General features: G+C 40.4%; 1 protein-coding gene across 1 annotated transcript in view; it reads left to right on the top strand.

Moving 5' to 3' along the window:
• PLPPR1 (phospholipid phosphatase related 1) overlaps positions 1 to 21,953 on the top strand; it is a 660,783-nt gene that overhangs the window by 49,751 nt on the left and 589,079 nt on the right. The window contains exon 2 of the mRNA XM_081280540.1: positions 3,378 to 3,524. The gene's annotated coding sequence lies outside the window, so the exon portion shown is untranslated. The remainder of the gene's footprint in view (positions 1 to 3,377; positions 3,525 to 21,953) is intronic.

Here is a 21,953-nt window from a genome sequence, read left to right as displayed (position 1 = left end):
GATTGGTATTATCCAAGCCATCTTCAGGACTACTCTTCCCTAGGACCTGTTTCCTACTCTGCAGCTTCAGTGGTCCTTAAGAAAGCCCCACCCTGTAGTGGCTTCTCATTCCACTTCAAGAAAACTGGAATCCTCAACTTTATCTTAAAAAGCTCTTAGTGATTTTTTAAAAAGTATTATCATTTGAGAACTTGGAGCAGGACAGTAGGTGGTTTTCTATGCTGTGCAATAATAAAATACAAAGAAGTCTTATTTAAGATGGTCTTATTGAAGCACTTCTTTCCTAAACTCTCATATATATTTCTGTAACATAAAATTACTTGCTGGTCTCTTTAGGATGGCCTTACAGAAAGTCAGATGTTGGACTATATCACCAAAGTGTAGCTTGTGCCCTTAAGTAAAATGCATGTTTATGAAGTGCCAGAGAAACAGAGAGCTGTGCAGATTGCCTGAAGAACTGCTTTGAGCTTTGGCTGATAATGTTTGTAAGTGTGCTCTTTGAACAATGAAGCATTCATTGAGTTCTTACTGTATACAATACTGGGAAATTGATCTCATGGGGAAGTAGGAGTGTGTGCAAAAGACAGAGCAGGTGCTTTCTTGAAGGCGTTTGTAAATAAGGAGGGATAAAATACATGTGTGCCATAAGGAGTTTGAGAATGACTATAAGGAAGGAGATTAGCAGTACAGGATCCCAGCACAGACCTGGTAGACCTGGTGTGTATGTATGTGTTGAGACTCTGGAAAAAGAGTCTCCCAAGAGGCATGTTTAAAACTGGGACTTAAATGATGCAGATTGTTGTAAAATGCTAAGGAGCTCATCTGAGACCACGAGATGGATCCTAGGGAGACATGTACAGGAGAAAGGTCATGGTTGGCAGGTCAAAGGTGAGGGACTGCATTGGCAAGGTTGTGCTTACAAAAACTACTGTCACGTATCTGGATAATAATGAATGTTATGAAACTAACAGACTGGTAGACTGGTACTTAAAAATAAACAAGCCAATTGCTTTGGACATTGAATATTTTATAATTTAATTCCTGGGAAAGAGAGTCTGAGTTGCTTTGCTGAATCATTCATTCCTCAACATCTGTTGAGTACTACATTTCAGACCTTGGATTAGGTACTCCATCCTTCAGTATAGCATCAACATAAGTCTTTTTTTTTGGAACAAGAGATGGTACAAAGGTAAACAAGTACATACATACCCTATGGTGGGTGATAATGAATTCATTCCCAGAACACTATGGTGCCTGTGTGAATAAGGAATATAGGTATTTTGTTTTTTAGAGAGATTCTCCACTCACTTTGGAATATGAGGACAACACCTGCCAAATTTGGCACAAAATGATCATTGCTCCTTGGCAGACTTGCACACAAACAGCTGACTCAGCGATGATGGGTGATTTCAAAAGCAACAGCAGTTTCTGGGCATAGGATTTCAGCTCTGAACGTCTGTTGTAACCTTGTGCTAATTCCTTTGATATTTTTAGTAACTTGTAGTTGCAAGTACAAAATTGTGAATAGCAAGAGCTTAAAGGACAGATTTTTAAGATCCCTGGAAACCAAGTAGTGTGCTTCTGTTGTTGAGGAATTGAGTCAAATCTTTTTTAGAGACTATTTTTTTTTCAGGGTATGCCCAAGTGCCAATGTTTTACCAATGGACTTGGAAGAAATAAAATACATTTTTGTCCCCTGTAGCTTATTAATTTATTATATGCTTATTCATTGAGCAGTCTAAGCTGATAACTTACAATCCAGACCATATTCTGCTCTTTCAGCATTCTTTTTATGGTGAATTAATTTTTTTTCTAGGAACAATATCTAAAGAGAACATATTCATCTATAAAAAGGAATGCTGAATATGGATACTGATTCTTTTATTTTTTTCAAATTGATCGATTCAAGTAGAAAATTATAAAAAGCCCGTATAAATAAAAATGATTGCAACCAGAAAGAGCTGAGTGACCAGGTCCTTTGTGGCACCTTTAATGACATGCTCTGAGTGATCTTTCCTTCTAGTTGGATGAGATGTTTGGCTTTATGGCAGAACTCATCTTTTAACCTTCCTAATTAACTAGTGCAAGGAATATTTAAAAAATTGTGGCTGAGTGTTTACAGTCACCTTTGCTGACTTGACTCATCAACTCCCTGGTTAGTGTTCCTGTATTCTGTGTGGCATAGGCTGATATGTGGGCCAGGGAGGGGTGGGAAAGTCGATGTGTGTACCATATATTTCCCTGCCTCTCAAAGATCTCCTCATTGGGTCTAATTATAGAAAATTTCAATGTTTCAGAACAGTACTAGATTAGCAACCTAGAGCCTTTCCCAAGGTTGCGTGCAAATGACTACAAAAGAACAAAATAAAATCCTAAAATATGTTGTATGACCTAAAAAGCATTAATGAAAAAATCTTATTGACAGAAAGTGGATTAAAAAATATCTATTAATCTTTCCTTTCTGACACATCCAGGCTTTAAGGTCTTATGAAATAGACCCTAGTTGAAAAAAATATAAACTAGGAAAATACTGTGATTCTTTATACTCACCATCTGCACTATCTTAGGGATACAGGGTCTGATATTCCTTTCTGAACAATTAAAAATTTTTAAGATAGCAATAGCCCAAAATCTACCTCTGTATCTTTTTATACGTGTTCACAAAGCAGATTGCTAGAAAACAACAGTTGGAGGAAGGGGTGGGTGTTGGAAGGGGCACATTGCCTGGTACAGAGGAACAATAAACATATGGACTTAGGTTAGAGTCTTACGTGTTCCACGTTATAGATAGAAGCTTTAGAAAAGTGACTTATTCTTTCAGTGCCTCAGTTTCCCCATCTGTACTATGTAGATAATATATTTATCTTGTAGAGTTATTGTACAGATTTGAGAATAGGAAGTGTCTTATGTAGTATTGGCACATAGTAGGGGTTATTAGTCCATTTGGGCTTTGGTAACAAAACATTGCAGACTAGGTAATTTATTAAACAACAGAAACTTATTTTTACAGTTGAGGCAGCACATTTGATGTTTGGTAAAGGCTTCAAAGATGGTGACTTTTTGCTCAGTTCTCACATAATGGAAGAGACAGAGTGACTTCCTTCCATATCTTTTATAAGGGGACCAATGACTTAATCACTTTCCAAAAGGTCCCACCTCTGAATACTATCATATTTGGTATTAGATTCCAACTTGGATTTTGGAGAAATACCAATATTCAGACCATGCTGTGTCTATTAAGCCATGGTAATTGTTTTTTTATCATCATCATCACCATGATGTGTAGCTTCCAAAGCATCATAGTTAAGGGAGGAGATTTGAAGATAAATGCTGTTGCATGCTGACAGATATGGTTTTAATTCATTGGGTCTGTTCAGTTTGCCAGCGACCCAGACATGGGTGAAAGGAAAACCCTTCACATCAGAATTTAGAGCTGACTTCTGGAAGCCATGATCTGGATGGTGCATGTGACCTGTGCTGCAGCTGTGGATCTAAGAAAGACCCGGTACCCAAGCAATGAGCAGGTGAGAGAAATTCACATACCTGATGGTTGGCAAATACTTCCCTTAATAAATCTTACTGCATTTAAAGATAATAGCCCCAAACTTAACATGGGGCATTTGTAAAAAGATTATAAATCAGGGAAGAATACATATGATCTTGAAGACTCCATATTCCAGGATTGGAACAGAGATCATCAGCCATTAAAAAAGCCCCTCACCTTTCACACTGTACTAGAATATTTCTTGTGTCACATCAAACCATTTAACCTAGGAAGTCTGTGCCTCAGTTTCCTGATTGTTGTAAGGAGGAGTAGACTCTGGCCTAGAGCAGTCAGGATTAAATGCGTAATGGAAGATGCATGACTCTTAGGACAGTGCCTGTTATTTAATGAACACTACAAGTGATGGCTATTACCCTCTATTTTCTACTTTCAACATGTAGAAGACTAAAGGATGAATGTGAACTTGGAGCAGCAAAACACTCCTTTCCCAGTAGAATAATTGATTTTAGAAGGGGATATCAGATCCTAATCAATTGTGCTTTTTTAGCTCAAGGTTAAAGAGAAGCCTGTGATTTCAGACACTGGTCAAATGGGGCCAATTGATAGGGCTGAAATCGCATTACTAACAAAGAAGAGTAAAACAGAACAAAAATCAGCATGCCCTTTTCTTGTTTGCACATGCAAAGCAAAGGTAAAAAAGGATGGCACAAATTGTATGGGGTGGGAGGGAGCAGGCGAGGAGATTGGTTCTCTTTGTTCTACCCTGGACAGTAAATGCAATTACAATTTCCCCCTGATTTTCTTCTCTGTATGAAAGCTGAAAGTCTGGGTATACCTGCTAACAAATCACACTTGTTCTCAGCTGGGTCTTTTATTTCCTGTTTGACTCTGTGGCAGCATTGATGAGCTTGCTTCATTGCTTCTCCATTGTTGCCACATGACACACACCTACCAGAGGTGTGATGAAAATAATAGATGTGCCAAGGAGAGGATGAGTAATTGTGAATCCGCCATGAGCCACATGATGTCTGCACCAGGGAACAGAGCGCGACGGACAGAAGTAGCAATTAACTGAAATACAGCTGTTTTGAAGTTGATTGGGAGGAAACATATCACCAAAATACATTCTGGGATGGGAAACCTCCCCCGAATTTATTTTAAAATTATGATTTTTTCCCCCTTAACACAAAAGGGAATATATGCTAATTTTAGAGATAAAATGAAATATTGACAAGTAAAATATCATTATCTATAATTCCAACCCTCAGTCTTATAGAGGATTAAAGAATGATTGGGTATAGGAGCAAACTACTGATTAAAAAACTAATACATTTTGATATATGTCTCTTTCATGCTTTACTTCATCCAGAGCTACAGCTTCTTACCAAAATTGAGTCAAATGATATTTAGAATTTTATCCTTCTTTTTCACTTAATATATTGCAAATGCATATGGATAGCACTGTAAAACATTTAGGAACCAAATTTTAATAGCTGCAAAAAACTTTATATAATTATTTTTTTATCTAATGATTTTGGATTTGTAGATTACCTGTCTTGTAACTATTTTTATTCAGAAATCTTTGCCACATGAGTTATTTCCTTAGGATAAATGGCTAGAAATTAAATTTATAGGTCAAAGTTTATGCATATTTGGTGGAAATTAATATTTTTGACAAATTGTTCTGAAGAAAGTTTCTGTCAATTTATGGTCCCACTAGTTGTGTTTAAGAATGTCTTTTGGGGCTGGGTTTGTAGCTCAGTGGTAGAGTGCTTGCCTTGCATGGGTGAGGCCCTGGGTTCAATCCTCAGCACCACATAAAAGTAAATAAATAAAAATCTACAACTAAAAAAAAAAACCAAAAAGAATATCTATTTCCCTTTACCTTTATAGTAATTCTAAGTATTTCAATTATTTTTCTGCCTTCCCAAAGATTTCAGTCTGGCGAGAGATAAAACAATATACAGAGAATTTTAATTTACTGTGGTTATTTCTATAACAGAAGAAGAGTGGGACTAGATTGTTAAATGAAAAAATCAAGTTGGAGACTAATAGATAATATATTATCTCATTTCAGATTAAAGAGAAAAAGAAATGCAAACACAAATATACACCATAATGGGGTATAAACACGGAATGCTTCGGTTTCTTTAATAATTGTCACTTTCATATCTTGTCCAGATTTTCTTCCTGCTAAGTAACAGGAATCCTTAATAATATTCTGCCCAATTCCATAACTCTTGAGGTTTTAGAGTCTCGGCTTGGATTATTTTGACTTACCCAGGGATTATGTCTGAACTGTGCATTTTTACTCTAATCTCAGTCTGGTCAGTGACTCTTCCTCTTTTAGACCAGCAAGAGGGTAGAAGTGTTAACAACAGATCCTCAAGAGGGTGAACAAATTGGTGGAAGTTTCTATTTTATAAATTTAGGCAGGACTTCAGGGGACAAAGAGATTGGCTTACTCTATTCATATTCATTATTGATAAATGGTGGAAGTTGTAGACTACTGCTAATGATCACCTTGCGTTTTCACTGAAATCAACTCCTTCTTCAGTTGGGATTAAAGTAATAGAAGATAAATAACTGGAAAATGAGTCCTCATGGGAGTCTAAGAAAAAGACTATTTAGTAGAAAGTATATCTACTGGAATAAATTTAAAAAGTTATCTTTAAAATGTCAGAAATGACCACTCCTAGGGTTAAAAGTCTGTCTGTCCAGTAATAGGGGCTGTTTTGTGCACTGGGAGCTTGGTGCATCAGGGGCTCCCAAAGAACCAGGACTGGTCCTAACACTGAAAATGTATTCATCTTTCCAGGGACATTTGAATGATTTTCAAGTGAATTAGGCACAGAATAGAGATGCAAGCAGCCAGTTATATAGATTTACCCCTTTTCCTTCTAATCTAAATTCTTCTGCTCCACATGGGTGTCCCTATTCCCTCTCTAACTATATATAGCAGTTGTCATTTCCCACGACCTATATTCTCATACCAAAGCTGAGATATCTCTGTTGACTTTTCCTGCTTCTGTTCAGTTCTCCACTAGCCCAAGGATAAAGCCTCTTTCCTAGGACTGTTTTTATTCCTGCATGGTTAGGATTTTTTTACTCCCTTCTCCTCTGTGTTCCAACATCATTATTCTAGGAAGCTGAGAGCTAGGCACAGTAGCTGAGGTCATACACATTGATATTGGCCCTGACCGTAATTCTGATTGTTGGGTGTGGTCTGCAAAGCTGGCAAACTATCACAGAAACAAAGATCTCACACAGGATATTTCCCTAGAAGCACTACCTTTACTCTTGGCCTGATCCAGCTAACCCAATTCACACTGCTGCTGTCAAAAAGAAAAACTCAAAATGTGTATAGAAATTCATGATTCATAAACATACCGATCATAAAGTACAGACAATTAGGGCTGGGAGGCCAACACTGGGTAGTCAAGGAAGCACTTGCACAAGTGACTAACCCCCAGTCACATGTCTGTTTAGCAAGGTCAGAACTAGGAGCCAGGTCTTGGTACTTGCTGTTCTTGATTTTTCTACTTGTGGAGCTGAAAATAGAAACAGTGTAGGTAAGCAAATCCTGATAGTCTATGCTTCTTCATGTTTGCTTAAAAATGCCTCCTCAAGCAACGTGAAAGTTTTAAAATTGTGCTTAGCCCCTGTCTGTTCCATCAGTTTGGGAACCAGGGGTGCTGAGAGCCATAGCCAAGTAGGAATGATTCATGGCATTTTTGGTTGAAAGGTGACGCCAGCAAGCCATTGAGATGATATCATTATGTTAAGATCTGCATTCAATTGGATATTAGACCCCTGCTGTCCACCTTGGCCTGCTACTTTGGAGCTCTAGCGGGACTCCCGGAGAGTTCCCATTGGTTGGGGAAGTGCGGTAGGAGGGAATTCCGGAGGAGGCATTTCCTGTTGGGGTAGTGTGTCCCAGGAGAGCTCCGCGCGTGTGGTTTGGCATATTTCCCGGGAGCGTGCGTGGCATTGGCGGGAGTTTCAGAAATAAAGTTTGTTCCTGCTTGAGTGGCTCGTGATTTTGTGCCCAGCCAGACTGCGGCACAGGGGTAGAAATCCCTTTGTATGATGCTGAGATCATTGGTGTGTTATGGCATAGTAGGTCTTTCATAGGTAACTGTAAATTAGTTCATTAACATATTTTCCCCTTAAAACCTTGATAAGGTCATTTAAGGAGTAATGGGTAATTTTGTAATCTGCACATGCTTGGTTGGAAGTTGGAATCACCTGGGGAGCTTTTACAACATGGTGATGCACCCAGGCCCTCCCTTAGGGAATATAATTTGTTCTGGGGTGAGATCCAGGAATTGTATTTTTTTCTTTTTCAATATTTTAAAAATTGGTGCATTGAGATTGTGCATAATGTTGTGATTTGTTGTTACATATATATACATGCACACGATGTTGGGAGTCACCAGGGCTCCAAAGACTAACTTCCCCATCCCCCAAGAAGAGTCGTCCAATGGTGAGCCCTGCTGGCTCACATGATCCTTACCCACCAATCAGACTAGCCCTGCTGGCTCACATGATCCTTACCCACCAATCAAAAAGCACCCCATGCCAACTTTCAAAGCCTTCAACCATTAAACTGTCATAACTGTCAAACCACCCCTGGCTCTATAAATATGCAGAGCTGTTCCTCAATAAACGGGCATTTTCTCCGACGGCAAGCCTTGATCGTTCTTTCACACAATATAACCATATAATTTGATCCATTTCATTCCCTAGTATTTCCCCTTTTCCTCCCTCCTTCCTTTCCCCTGGTTCCTTTCCTCTACACTTGATCTCCCTTTGATTTTCATGAGACCTTCCCCCGCAACCCTTCTTTTTCCTCTCTAGCTTTTACACATGAGAGAAATCATGAACCTTGACCTTCTAAGTTTGGCTTTTCTTGCTTAATATAATGTCAAGTTCCATTCATTTTCCCTGTAATGACATATGTAGGTATTGGCATTTTTAAAAAGACTCAATTATTTTAGTGTATAGTCTGAGTTGAGAACTATTTTGATAGAATGTGGTTGTCAAAATGTGTTCCATGGTCCAGCAGCATTGGCATCCCCTGAAAACTCGACCAAATACAAATTCCTAGGTCCTACCCTAAACCTGAAGCTCTGAGTGTGGAGCCCAGCAAGACCAGCTCCCTCTGTGATGCTAATAAAGGCTAAAGTACAGGAAACCACCAGCCCAGGGTTGTGCCAACTATGTGAGCCTGTTTTTGCAAAAAAGTTTTAATGGAATATGGCCACACCCATTCACTGATACTCACATAATAGCAAGGTTCAGGAGTTGGGAACAAGACCATATGACCCACAAAGGCTAAATATTTACTCTCTGGTCTTTTAAAGAAAAAATTGCTGACCCCTCAACTCTGCTTTTCAAATGTATCTCTGAATCATCAGGGATCTTGTCAAATTGCAGATTCTAATTCAGGAGGCCTGGGATGGGGCTTGAGACTCTGTCTTCTAAGAGTTCCCAGGTAACACTCATTGCTGGTCTGCAGACAGCACTTTGAATAGCTAGGGTCTTGTGCAGTGCTGCCCAATAGAAATTCAATGTGAGCCACATTCGAGCCATGTATATTGTTTAAATTTTTAAAAAGCCACGTTAAAAAATAAAAATCATAGTTAATTCAGCATATCCGAAATATTTAAATATCTAATTAATGTACAAAGTATTAAAGAGATATTTTATGTTATTTTGTACTAAGCTTTTGAAACTCTGGTATATATTTTATGTTTACATCTCAAATTTAGTTTATATCTCAAATTTTCAAGCACTCAGTTGCCACCTATGACTTGTAGCTACCATATTGGGCAGTGCAGTCTATGATTCAACTGGAAGTTGATGTGGTGTGAGATTTTATATTCATTTAAGTATGGGACAAGAGAGGGGACTAGTCAGAGAAACCAACATGGTTTAGCTCCAGAATTTTGTCCACAACTGAGCTGAACTTAGGAATCTCAGCCTTTTCATCCTGTGATCCTGAAGGCAGGGGAACTCTCTGACTTAGTTATATATTACAGGTAAGTGGAGTGTTTGAATGGACTTAGCTGGTACACTGTCATTTATAATAAATATCATAGGACAATATGACATAAATCTGAACCCTCAAATACTTCTGTTAACAAAGAAGTATATTCCAACCATTTTCATGATCTCTTAGCACTTTGTTCTTTGTAGCTGGGCTGAGAAGGGCCACAGCAATGAAGTAAGGGCAGTTACTATGAAATAGGAAGAGGTTCCAGGGCTGGACCAGGGGAGTTTTAATTCTGAGTTACCAGTCCCTGCAGATACCACAGTGGGAGGAAGCCTTTAGATAGAGTTCAGGAAACAAAAGTCAGGTGATCAAGAGCCAAAAGTCCAGACTGAAAGAAGAGAGGCAGTTGTTGTGCAAAGAGGAAGTGAGAGAGGAGCCGGAGAAGGAAGATTGGGTTGGCAAAAAGGTAAGAGTTGGAAATGGGATAGCTGGAGGCAGAATGGGTAGAAAACGGTTAGAAGTTGGGGCTCATTTGCATAAGCTGGTTTGGCTACCCCATCCATCACCTCTTTACTCCAAGAACCAGGAGTAAAGTGGAGCAGGACCAACGAGCGGTATGACAGGATGGAGGGGTGGGAGCCTGCTCATTTGGACTTTCTGCCTGCTCTTGCTTGATCCCACATTCAGCACAGATCTGAAGTCAATGTTTTAAACAAAAGCACAGTTACAAAGCTTTAGGTGGGAGTATGGTGGGTTGGAAAGGAAGGAGAGGATTTGGGCAGAGGGAGAATATCTTGGGGAAGAGTATTATTGCAAGGTATATTAATTTCCTATTGCTGCTTAACAAGTTACCACAAACTTGGTGACTGAATACAAATTTGTTATCATTATCTTAGAAATCTGGAGATCAGAAATGTGAAATGAGTCCTTCGAGGCTAACATCAAGGTAGGAGGGCTGTGTTCCTTTTAGAAGCTCCAGAGAAGAGTTTGTTTCTCTGCCTTTCTCCACTTTCTTGGGGCTGACTGCACTCTTTGGCTTATGGCTTCTTCCTCTCTACATCTCCCCTCTCTGACTCTGATGCTCTTGCCTTCCTCAGGTAAGGAGTCTTGTGTTTATATCGTGCTCACCTGAATAACCCAGACTTGTCTTTCTAGCTCTGGATTCCATTTTTTTTTGGTGGAGGAGGGGGGATTACTGGGGATTGAACTCAAGGGCACTTGACCACTGAGCCACATCCCCATCCCTATTTTGTATTTTTTATTTAGAGACAAGGTCTCACTGAGTTGCTTAGTGCCTCACTAAATTGCTGAGGCTGGCTTTGAACTCCTTCTGCCTCAGCCTCCCGAGCTGCTTGGGTTATAGGCGTGCACCACTGCACCCAGCTAGCTCTGGATTCTTAATTCATCACACCTGTAGTTCCTTTTCCTATATAAAGCAACATATTCACAGGTTCTGGGGATTAGGCTGTGGATAGCCTTGGGGACCATTATTCAGCCTACCAGAGGAGGTCAGTACTGTGTCTGTTTTAGTTATCAGTCCTCCATCAGAATTTTATTGACTTGTATTTGAATCCCAAGGAGAGGGTCTTGCAAGAGGGGGCTTAAATTCAGAAGCCTCTAAGAGTCAGGGAGGTCGTGGCAACAGGAGAAGCAGAGTGTCAAACGACAGGAAGAGGTGGAGACTACATCTGAACTGGAGATTTCGTGCCAGTCTACAGGAGGATAAACCGTGACCTCAACTCCAGCCAACTCAGTTATGAGGTGGCCATATAGGCAATGCTACCAGATTTTTGTCTTTCATGAGAAGCCTGGAAATGAGGACTTCAGCTAATACCATCCTGGTAAATGTTTAATAAGAAAAAGTATATATGTATGCATTTATGTATACTCCTTTATGGAACATTATAAATTTTACTGATATAAAGAACACATAATAGCATAAAATTTGTAAATACTCCTTAAATTTAAAATGTTCTGCATGACTTTCTTCCTAAATTCACTATCAGTTTTTATAATTCTATCACCAAAAATAGGGTCTCATCACCAGACAGGAATAAAAGCTTGATTATGAATGTAGTTCTGACATAGTCTTTGTTGTTTAACTTTCACTAGGAAAATATCAACCAACATTCAAATGATAAGTATAGTCATTCTTTTCAAAAGAATGACTTCTTTTCTTTTGAACTGAATAATAGTTTCCAAATTGTGGAAGAATATTAATATCAGATTTCATATAAAATATGTGATGTGCTGAAGAAGTACTTGCAAGAGACAAATGTGATATGCAATTGCATTCTATGATATGGAAGTTCCACCCTAGAACTACAATAGATACAAATAACCTCAAGATCATAGTAAATTGCAATAATTAGCAAGTGATGCATTTTGAATATTACCTTAAATTTTTTAACAGTTGTATTGAGATATAATTTATGTGCCAGAAAACTCACCCTCCACACATTTTAGCTGTTCAATTCAATGAATTTTAGTATATTTACTGAGTTGTTTAGTCATCACCACCATCTAATTATGGCCTTTGTTTTTAGTAGAATGTATTTAGGTGCATGTTTATATAATTTGTTTTAATAAAAGCTATATTTAACAGCAACTCACAAAATTCTTGGAAGTTTGAACATTTGGTTCTTGCAAGTAGTTCGTTAGCACATCACGAAATTTATAGGCAATCTAATTTTAAGATGTTGGCTCAACAGTAAAAACAACACAACGCCCCAAACATGGCTGGTCTAAGAAACCCCTTCAACATATGTCTGGCTGATGGCTCATCATTTTGTGGTCTCTAACAGTGGCAGTGAGCAGTGAGAATAGCTGTAGTGCAAGAAGCCTCTCTGGGAGTTTGGACCCTGAGTTAACTTTGCTTCTGAGGCCTCCTGCCTGAGTGTGGCACCAGGAAGTATATGGGATTCTCCCTCTTCAATGCACAGAATTGGGGGTGGCAGGGGAGCTGCTGGGTCAGGCCTCCGTGGAGGAGGATGGGAGAAGCAGAGGCTGTGGCAGAGGGTCTTCATGAAACTTCTCACCGGAGACCCTGGAGGAAGCACAGCTGGAGAGGAGGAAAGCTAGAAGCCTCTGTGTGATCTTGCAATAGGGAATCTCAAAATAGCTGGAGAGACTTGTAGGGATGATTCTAGAGGCCCTGAAATCCTCAGTGAGGGTGTTAAAAGTCTCATCAAATCTGGAAGTGACCATATATAGGGTGACCATGTGTTTTACATCCCAGACTGGGATGCTTTTGAGTGTAAGAGAGTGTCATTAACAAAACACCCAGGGTATCAGGTGTAAATTGGGATTGTCCTGAACAAACCAGATTTGTGCTCATTCTGCTTATAAGTATTCAGTGTTCCTTCAGGAGGACAGGCTGTATCCTACAAGGAACATTGTATATCAGAATTCTGTGCCAGGAATTTAGTGTAGTTCTTTCTCTGTGGCTCACATGTGGCTGGCTTGTTTCCTCTACCTTAAAGCCCATCCCATATAATATTGAAGGTCACAGAGGTACCAGGAGCATGTGGTAGTAAAGCCTTGCACAGGGCCTGGCACAGAAGTTGTTGTATTTATTGACTGTCTGCTCAAAAGGACACATGTGTCCTGACCTTTGTCTGTTAGCCTTTCTAAGGTATTCTGCAAATTTCTAGCGCAAAGCAGCTAGAAGCTTCCGTGTGTGTGTGTGTGTGTGTGTGTGTGTGTGTGTGCCGCACGCTACCTGTATGCATAGATTCCAGGGAGGATGGAGAGGGAATCTCCAGTCTGTGGCCATACCTGTTGTTCCCTCCCTCCCGTGACTCCTGAGAGGGGGGATGCAATTGCACCCCCACATGACCAAGCTTCCAATGTTAGGAATTACTTTGCTGCTTTGCTCCTGGAGACTCTGAGCTCAGACCTGTTTTTGTGGCCCATGTGCTGGGGAGAAGGGCTGCCTGAGAGAGAGAGTGGAAGTGTGGAAGCAAAGGGCCATAAAGTAGCGCCCTGCAGTCACAATCTAACTGTCCACATGATGCCGAGAAGCCTGCGGCACAGGCGCCATATTTTCTGAGTCTACTCTGTCAGTTAATATGACACAGATGTTGCTGAATATTTTATGATGAGCTTGCCCCAGGAGTCCCTAAATGTTTTATAATTTCTGGGTAAAGAAAGCAAGCGTGTGTGCTCTTAGCAGAAAGCTCAAAATCATTTCAATGCAGAAGATAGGAGACATTCCTTCTTCTCACAATCATACTTTTGAAAGAAAATAATAGCCATAAAGGTTAATGCTTCAGTTCAATGAGATCGTGTGAACACCAGAACACAGCAAGATCTGACTGCAGGGGTGGAGGCTAATTTCAGGGCCACTATAATGATTTCATGACTTCAATTTGGACGTTATCAATTCTGAAAATTAGGGTTGATGTTTCTGGATTATTATGGATTGAAACCTTTTTGGATTGATCCTCTTAGGAAGCAGGAGTGTTTTCTTTGTGATGTCAGGGGTGTGTGTGTGGGGTGCCCAGCTCTTTGTTTATAAGGGACAGATTCATCTCAAGATTAGGCTTGGTCAGTGCAAGAAGTCAATCTTCCTGTGCTGTTCTTAACCCATATCCACATTTTCTTACAGCAGAGGGCGCTCTACAGACAGCAATGTAATAGCTCACCCATAGTTACCGACAAAGTGATGGGAGGGGTTGTGCATGGACCTTTGATTTACCTCTTCACACACCTCAGTGAGCTCAGAGTGGAAGCTAGCTCTCCATCAGGGTGGGAGACAAGATATAATTAGGGAGCCCCGTGGCTTGCATTCTAGAACATGGCGCAGTGCTTCCCAGTGCCATGCTACCATGTATATTGTTCCTTCCTCTTTCTGTTTTGCCTTTGTGTCTTTCTTTGTTTTCAAAATACACCTTAAGCTGAGAAGTCTAAGTAAAGAGAAAGAAGGGGACATTAGCTGTTGCTATCCCTGTGTCAAAACATCATAGATTTTTTTTTCTTGAAAGACTGGGAAAGATTCTTTGAGGTTCTTTAATTTCAAACCCAAATGCTTTTAGGACTAGGTTGGTATCATGAATGTGTGAGGAGGACCAGGCCACATAGAGAGCACATGCCCCATCTATGCGTGGTTAAAGCCAGCTTTTGGAGAAATACTGAACATTCATCTCGGGGGTTTCAATTTGCCACTTTTGCAATCTCCTTGGTTTACAGGTGAAGAAACAGAGAGGGAACTAGGGATGTAGTATACAGCAGGGCAGGGACCCAGGTCCAATCTTCATAGCACACTGCAGAACTTTGGCACATTTTCCTTTTAAGTTCTGTTGCATTGATTTCAGATGATAATGATGATTAACATTTATACATTTTCAATTAGCAAAAAAAAAAAAAAAGCATTTTAAAATCTACAGATCAGGGAGGGGCTTGAGAAAGATGTATCTTACTCCCTATGTTGGACTCCTGTCTGCAGTGGCAAGAGAATCTTGTTAGTCTTCCTGAAGTGCTCCTGCCATGGCACACAGTCTCGGCTCCAGTGATGTTCTAGTCTGAGACCATGGGCGGGGGTCACGTGACTCCCTGCCCATGTTCCCTCTCAGTTCCCACTAAGTATTCAGCAAAGGCTCTGGTGTCTGATTTATGGAGTTCCCTCTCTTACTGCTGGGTTGATTTTTACTCCTTGAGGATTTCTAAAACTATAAACATCTTCCCCAGCTCTCTTTTTTAGAGGAAAGGAGTTTATTCACCCAGATAAAAGCAGACACAGCAATGTCAAAGGTATCCTTCTATGTGTGGCAGAGATGGAGGTTGAACCCTTCATCTCTGACTTTGCTGGTTGGGTGCTAAAGACATCCTTGTTGGGAGAGAGAGAAGGCTTTGTTCTGATACATGGCCTCCCCAGGCCCATTAACTTACTTCAAGGACCATGGACCAGCCTAAAGGGTGGAAGACACATGAATTTGCTTTTGGTTTTTCCCAAAGGGAAATGCTCCTAACTTTGAGTTTCTGTGCACCTCAAGAGACAATAAAAAAATAGCTGTTTGCTTCCTAGCCAAGACACTGACTGTTGTGGACAAAGAATTATACACATCATGCCATCAATAGGAGTGTGGGAAAGGTAGCAGAAATATTAAGGGGAGAGGAGAGTGTGGCATGTTGGGTAATGTCATCTCTGAAAATGGCACTGGTTTGGAGAGGAGAGGCTGATAGCAGGGATGTCCATTATCACCAAGACAACTCCCCTTAGCCCTACAATAAAAGCATCTCACAGTAGAAGGGAGATTTCCCCCTTAGCTCCTGGACACTTAGCACCCCTCTGTCTTGTCATTATGCTATGGTGATTGACTGAGGCTTATGAGATGCAGGCAGCTTCCCTGCAGGATGCTAAGGGGCCAGGGTGTCTGCATGCTGTGGTCAGGGACAGAGCAAATCCTGTGAAAGCAGGCTGGTCTCTCTGAAAGGCAACCTGCTTAACTGAAATTTTTCACCGTGAGAGACTGATTTGAAGAAATAGATGTTTACAATGAAGGAAACAATGTAAATTAAAAAGAAAAGTAAAACCATAAGAATGGAGGAATGGTAAATTTTTTTTCACTATAAAAAGGGAAAGGATAAACTGTAGGTTTATTTTAAATAGTGATATTTCCAGTAATTTAAAAAAGTGTCTCCCTGTATATACAACTTTTAAAAACACATTTTATTTATGTTATTTATACTCTTTTTAGCACTCATTTTAAATATGAAGCAGATTTTTAAGGTACCTAGAAACCTAAGTTGTCTTTAAAGATGAGAAAGATCATTTTTTTTTAATAAAGACCTACCTTCCATTCTGTTCTGATTTCCTGGTTATCATCATTATCACCAAACTGTGATTTGTTATATGTCACGGTCACATTAACATTTATACATTTTCAATTAGCTAGAGAAAGATGTATCTTACTTCCTATGTTGGACTCCTGTCTGCAGTGGCAAGAGAATCTTGTTAGTCTTCCTGAAGTGCTCCGGCCATGGCACACAGTCTCGGCTCCAGTGATGTTCTAGTCTCTGTTGACTTGTGTCCACAGTTTATTGAATTTTCATTTGGACACTACAGTTTTGTATTCCTGTGTCCTTATGTGTCTAACACTATGACATTGGTCAAGGGGGGCAGGAGTTACCTTCCTCAGTCCAGTTCTTAGAAAAGCCTCTGTATTCAAAAGGAGTTAACAAGAAGGTGGCATTACATTTCTGCTTTAAAACAGTTTCAATAAGAAATGAATCCATTAAACAATCTGCAAGGAAAGCCATCTCTCTTAAGGGTTTCTATGTTCATGAAATTCCCCAAATGTGCAATTTTTCTTTGATAGTTTAATTTCTGCTGCAGATGTCCATCCAATTTGCTTTTGATTTATTATAGACTTTAATTTATAGTGCTGGTTCAGATTTGCAAAGAGATAATATTTTTTTTCCTCACTTTATTCCAATTTCAATGAATAATTGGTCTTACCCATTATTATTAAATTTATCTTTGGATGGTAATGATTTTGAGCAATGACTAGTCTCACAAAGTTCTTTTCCAGCTGTCACCTGGATACTTTTTGTGCCAATGTTACTTTACATTTATCTTAATAAAAAAATTAGTCTTAAGATGTTGAGCACACCCCGCCCCCCACCGCACTAAATTGCCAAATACCACTTATGAGTCCCTGAGAAACTTGTTGACCTTTATAATAGTCAGAGTATACAGTGGAAATATACTCCCCTGCTTACTTCAGGGGAGGGTAGTAGATTCCAATGGTTGAGAGATGATCACTGAGGTCAGACATACAGTGTTCACGTCTTAGCTCGGCTCCTTAGTATAGTACGATTATGAGAAAGTCCCATAATATTTCTGAGCCTCAGAAACAGTTGGTAAATTAATAATAAGGTCATTGGGAAGATGAAATCCAACCACATATTTTCTGTGCTTAGTATAATGCTGGGCATATTGTGATTTCTAAAATCAATTGTGGCATATTTATGTATCTATAGATACATATTTGTAAAGGCCAAGCACAATATACATAAAAATGGCTTATAAGAGGTAAAGAGCTATTTAGATATGTTGGCATTATTATTTGGGCATTCGTGTATTTTTTTTTTGGGGGGGTAGTGGGGCTGGACTTTGTACTGTGAACCTCCTGGGGATGTGAATGAAGCAACCACTGAGCCTCAGGTGCCCATAGGAAGGTTAACCCTGTACATCTCCTTTCTCTGGTGCCAAAGAGCACCTGCCATCTACTGAGCTGCTACTGTATTCCAGGTCCTGCTCCATGGTACTATATTCCAGTGCTTTGCCTAATGTGTTCCCTCACAACAATTCTCCAAGGTGGATATGACTCATATTTTACTGATGAAGAAAGTGAGCTTGGCAAACTTAAGTAACCTTTTTTTTTAAGGCAGGATAGCTGATACATTAGGGAATTAAAGCCAGAAGCCAGGTTTCATCTGGTGTAAGAGTATGTGGGGATTTCACTATGCAATGTTTCCTGGTGGGAGTCAACGTCAGTTCTGAGCCAGACAGACTCATACCTTGGCCTGTGGCTACCATTCCCATGTTGTGTCCTTAGGTAAGTTGGCTGGAGTTCAGGCTTCTTCATATGGCAGTAACATCACCTCCCCACAGAGATGTTGTATCAATCAATAAAGCACATAATGTGTGATAATGAGTATATATTTGGTGTCCTCGGCTGGTACTTTCTGTCTCCCAAGGGGGAGCTGGAGACCTGCTCCTTCTTCGGGCCAGCAGGGGGCAGTAGAGACCACAAAGGATACCACCAGAGAGAATCTCCTTATTCACCTCCCTGATGGGTCGGTCCTTCATAATTGCTAGGAATCGGAATCAGATTGGATTCTTGGTGGTCTCTCTTTCTGGCACTTAGAAGAAAAAGAACCAAATACCTGATGTTACGTATTATAGGCAAAAGCATCACAAGAATAGTGATGGTTAGTGTTTGCCTAAGATTCTGAATAGGTGGTTTTATGTTAGGAGGGAAGCCCTTCACAGTTGGCCCATGTTAGCGGTTTCATTAACTTCATGAAGACATTAATATCATTAAGAAAACAGAAGGAGAATACCTCCAGCTCCTCCATTAGACCAATTAGCAGAGCACTGCTGCACAAAGGAGATCGGTGCACGCCTTTCTATGCTCCTGCTAGCAGCCACTGTCACCCCATTAGATGCCACTCACTGTAGTCATTAAAGTGGCCTCATTTGTGATATGAAGCCATCACTTCCAAAATAGGTTGCTTTCAAGAAATGAATATTGGTAAGTGATAATGATGACAAATTAACACAAGATGACAAAGTAACTGCAAATGCAGATTGGACCAAACATTGAGAGAGGGTGTGGGGGTAGTATAACCCCATAGCTTTGTTTGTTTTCTTGATTTCCTGCCACAAGCCTATGAAATCCTTGTTATTCTGATTTTTGCTCTGGGTTCTCTGGCTCTGTTCCCACTTGCTGTCATGAGTTCCTGCAAAGTCCTGTCTGTTTTTCCTTTGGCCCCCTACCTTCTGCTCTCCTGTCCCCTTATGTCAGGGTCAGTTACTCCACTGGCTGTGATCTCCTCTGCTCTGTAATGTGCTACTGCTTCTGCTGATTATTTCTTTGGGTTCTCTCCAGTTCTGGAGACACTACACTTCTGGTGTTTAATTTTCATGTGTGTATGTGTGTGTGTGCATGCGTGCATTTGGTTTATTTTTTCCAACCTGGACCTCTGGGCTTGTGGTCTGGTTTTTGAACTGTCTACCAAGTTTTAAACTAATACTTTTTTTTTTTTTGGTGCTGGGAATGGAACTCAAGACTTTGTGCATGTTAAGCATGCACCCTACCACTGAGCCTCACACCTAAGCCCAGTACTTTTGTTTGATTCTGTGTTAGTTTATAGAAGCTGCCATAGCACAGTACAACCAACCAGGTTGGCTTAGACAGCAGAAATTTATTTTCTGGAGGCCAGAAGTCTGAAATCAAGGTGTCCTCAGGGGTATGGTTGGTTCCTTCCATGACTGTGAGGGAAGAATATATTCCAGGGCTCTCCCTTCACTTCTAGTTGCCCCAGGAATTCCTTGGCATATAGCCAGCATTCTCTCTGTGTCCTCACATTATCTGTCCTCTTTAAACTTCCATGTCCAAAATTTTCCCTTTCATAATGACACCAATTAGATTGGATTTGGGTCCTCCCTAATGACCCTCACCTTAACTTGATCATCTGCAAAGATGCTATTTTCAAATATGGTCACACTCACAAGTTCTGGGGTTAGGACTTCAACATATTTTGGGGCACACAGTTTAACATAACAGATGCCTCACCTGGTGACATCTCAAGGATACAAAGCTTTCCATAGCACCTTCTATTTTTCAAGAGGGAATTCACACAGTATCCAATAGTTGCTAGCTCATGTTCCTCTCCCACCTCATCAAAAAGAGCTCAGAGCTCAGACTAATGTCTTATGTTTTCTCCTTAAAGTGAATGGCTATGTATTTGTTCTGAAAAGTGAAAAAAAAAATCGCCCATCAGCATTGTTATTCATTTGAAATCAATAATGTCTTAAGCCATTCAGAGCTTTTGTCCCTATAACCTATTTGCTGGAAGAAAATGCATTATTAACTGTGATGGGGCAGCATCCTCCTGATCATATGTTGCAACATTTGTTTGTTACCTTTGAAAGGACTGGAGACCCCCTGAATAATCCCATGGAGGTTGGATAATCTTAGAATGGGTCTTAGCACCAGGGAGTCAATCAGAATAAGCTTGTTTGGCACAATCCACAGGGACCACCTCTAGATAGTCAAAGCAGCAGAATGAACCGAGCAGGAGATATAAAACCAGTGGAGGATTGAGCCAGATCCCATGTTAAATTGAATCACGGTTTAATCTTGGCTGATGAGGTGTTGTTGGAGTGACCTGTGTCATTTTTTCATTTTGTTCAATTTATGAACCATCTGTGTGTCCTTCCACTGTTGTGAATATCCTGTGGCCTTTCACTCCTTGAAATGAGAGTCCAAAAAAAAAAAAAAAAAAAAAAAAAAGCTGCAGCAGAGGCAGTAGCCTCTTCCTGTGTGGTGCAGATGCATGCATGCAAAGTTTCAGTTCTTTATTGAAAGTGGTGCCTTTGTATTAGTGGCTCTCAGTCCTGGAGACACTGTTGCAGATTCTGTTGCAGTTGGTTTAGGGTGAGCCTGGGCACCAGAGCTGCTCTGGGTAGTGTGGACATTTTAACTATATGAATTCTTCCAATTCATGAACATGGGAGATCTTTCCTCAAAAGGCTAAAAATGGAATTACTGCAGGTCCAGCTGCCTTACGCATGGTTGTATACCCAGAGGAAATGAAGTCAGCATGCAGAAGGGATACTGCATGCCCCTGTTCATTAGCACTGTTCACAAGAGCCAAGGCAGGAATCAGCCTAGATGCCTGTCAGTACCTGAGCAGATAAAGGAAATATGGTGTAAATGACAAAGGTGTACTCTCCAGCCACAAAGAAGAATAAAATCCTGTCATTAGCAGCAAAATGGAGAGAACTGGAGGACAACATGTTCAGCAGAACAAGCCAGATGAGTATTGTCTGTTCTCTCTCATGATGTAAAATAACAACAACAAAAAAGTCAACGTGGAAGTAGAAAGTGATTCCTAGGACTGGGGAGGGGATTGCAAGGGTGCAGGAGGAGGGAGGGCAAGGGTGGAAGAAGGGTGATAGACGTTATCAATGCAGGATCTATGCACCTGTGGGAATAGGAATCCATTCCTTTGTAAATTGATACGTATTAACAATTAAAAGGCTTTGTGATTCCAATGTGTACCCATGTTGAAAACCGCTGTCTTCTACCTTTTTGGCTTGTTTGATTTGAAAGAAAAAAAAAAGCCTTATTAGGGGACTCTTGGGAGTGTAAGGTCTGTCCAAATCCCGAAAGGCCACACAATCCCCTCTACAACCCCCATCCTCAGCTGGGCACATTCAGGAGCAGAAATCCCACCCCAGCATTGCATCCTGGTATGGGCACAGGGAAAACACGTGCTGCTGACTGCACACACTTTGAGTCTGTCAGGTACCTGACTCTCTGGACACTGGGTTTTCAGTTCCTGGTGAGATTGCCTTCTGCTTTTAAATTTTTTTTTTTAAATTGTTCTAATTAGTTATATGTGACAATAGAATGCATTTTGGCACATTGTACACAAATGGAACACAATTTCTCATTCCTCTGGATGTACATGATGCAGAGTCACACTAGTCGTGCAATCATACATGTATCTGGGGAAATAATGTCCATCTCATTCTACCGTCCTTCCCATACTCCCCTCCCTTCACTCCCCTCTGCCCCGTCCCAGGTTCCTCCATTCTTCCCTAGTCCACCCCACTATTAGCATTCGCTTATCAGAGAAAACATTCAGCTTTTGGTTTTTTCGGGATTGGCTTATTTCGCTTAGCATGATACTCTCCAGATCCATTCCTTTACA

This window comes from Spermophilus citellus (assembly GCF_964194105.1).
Source record: "Spermophilus citellus genome assembly, chromosome: 2".
Taxonomy (NCBI): domain Eukaryota; kingdom Metazoa; phylum Chordata; class Mammalia; order Rodentia; family Sciuridae; genus Spermophilus; species Spermophilus citellus.
The sequence above is the reverse complement of the archived record's forward strand: the minus strand, read 5'-3'. Positions and strand labels throughout refer to the sequence as shown.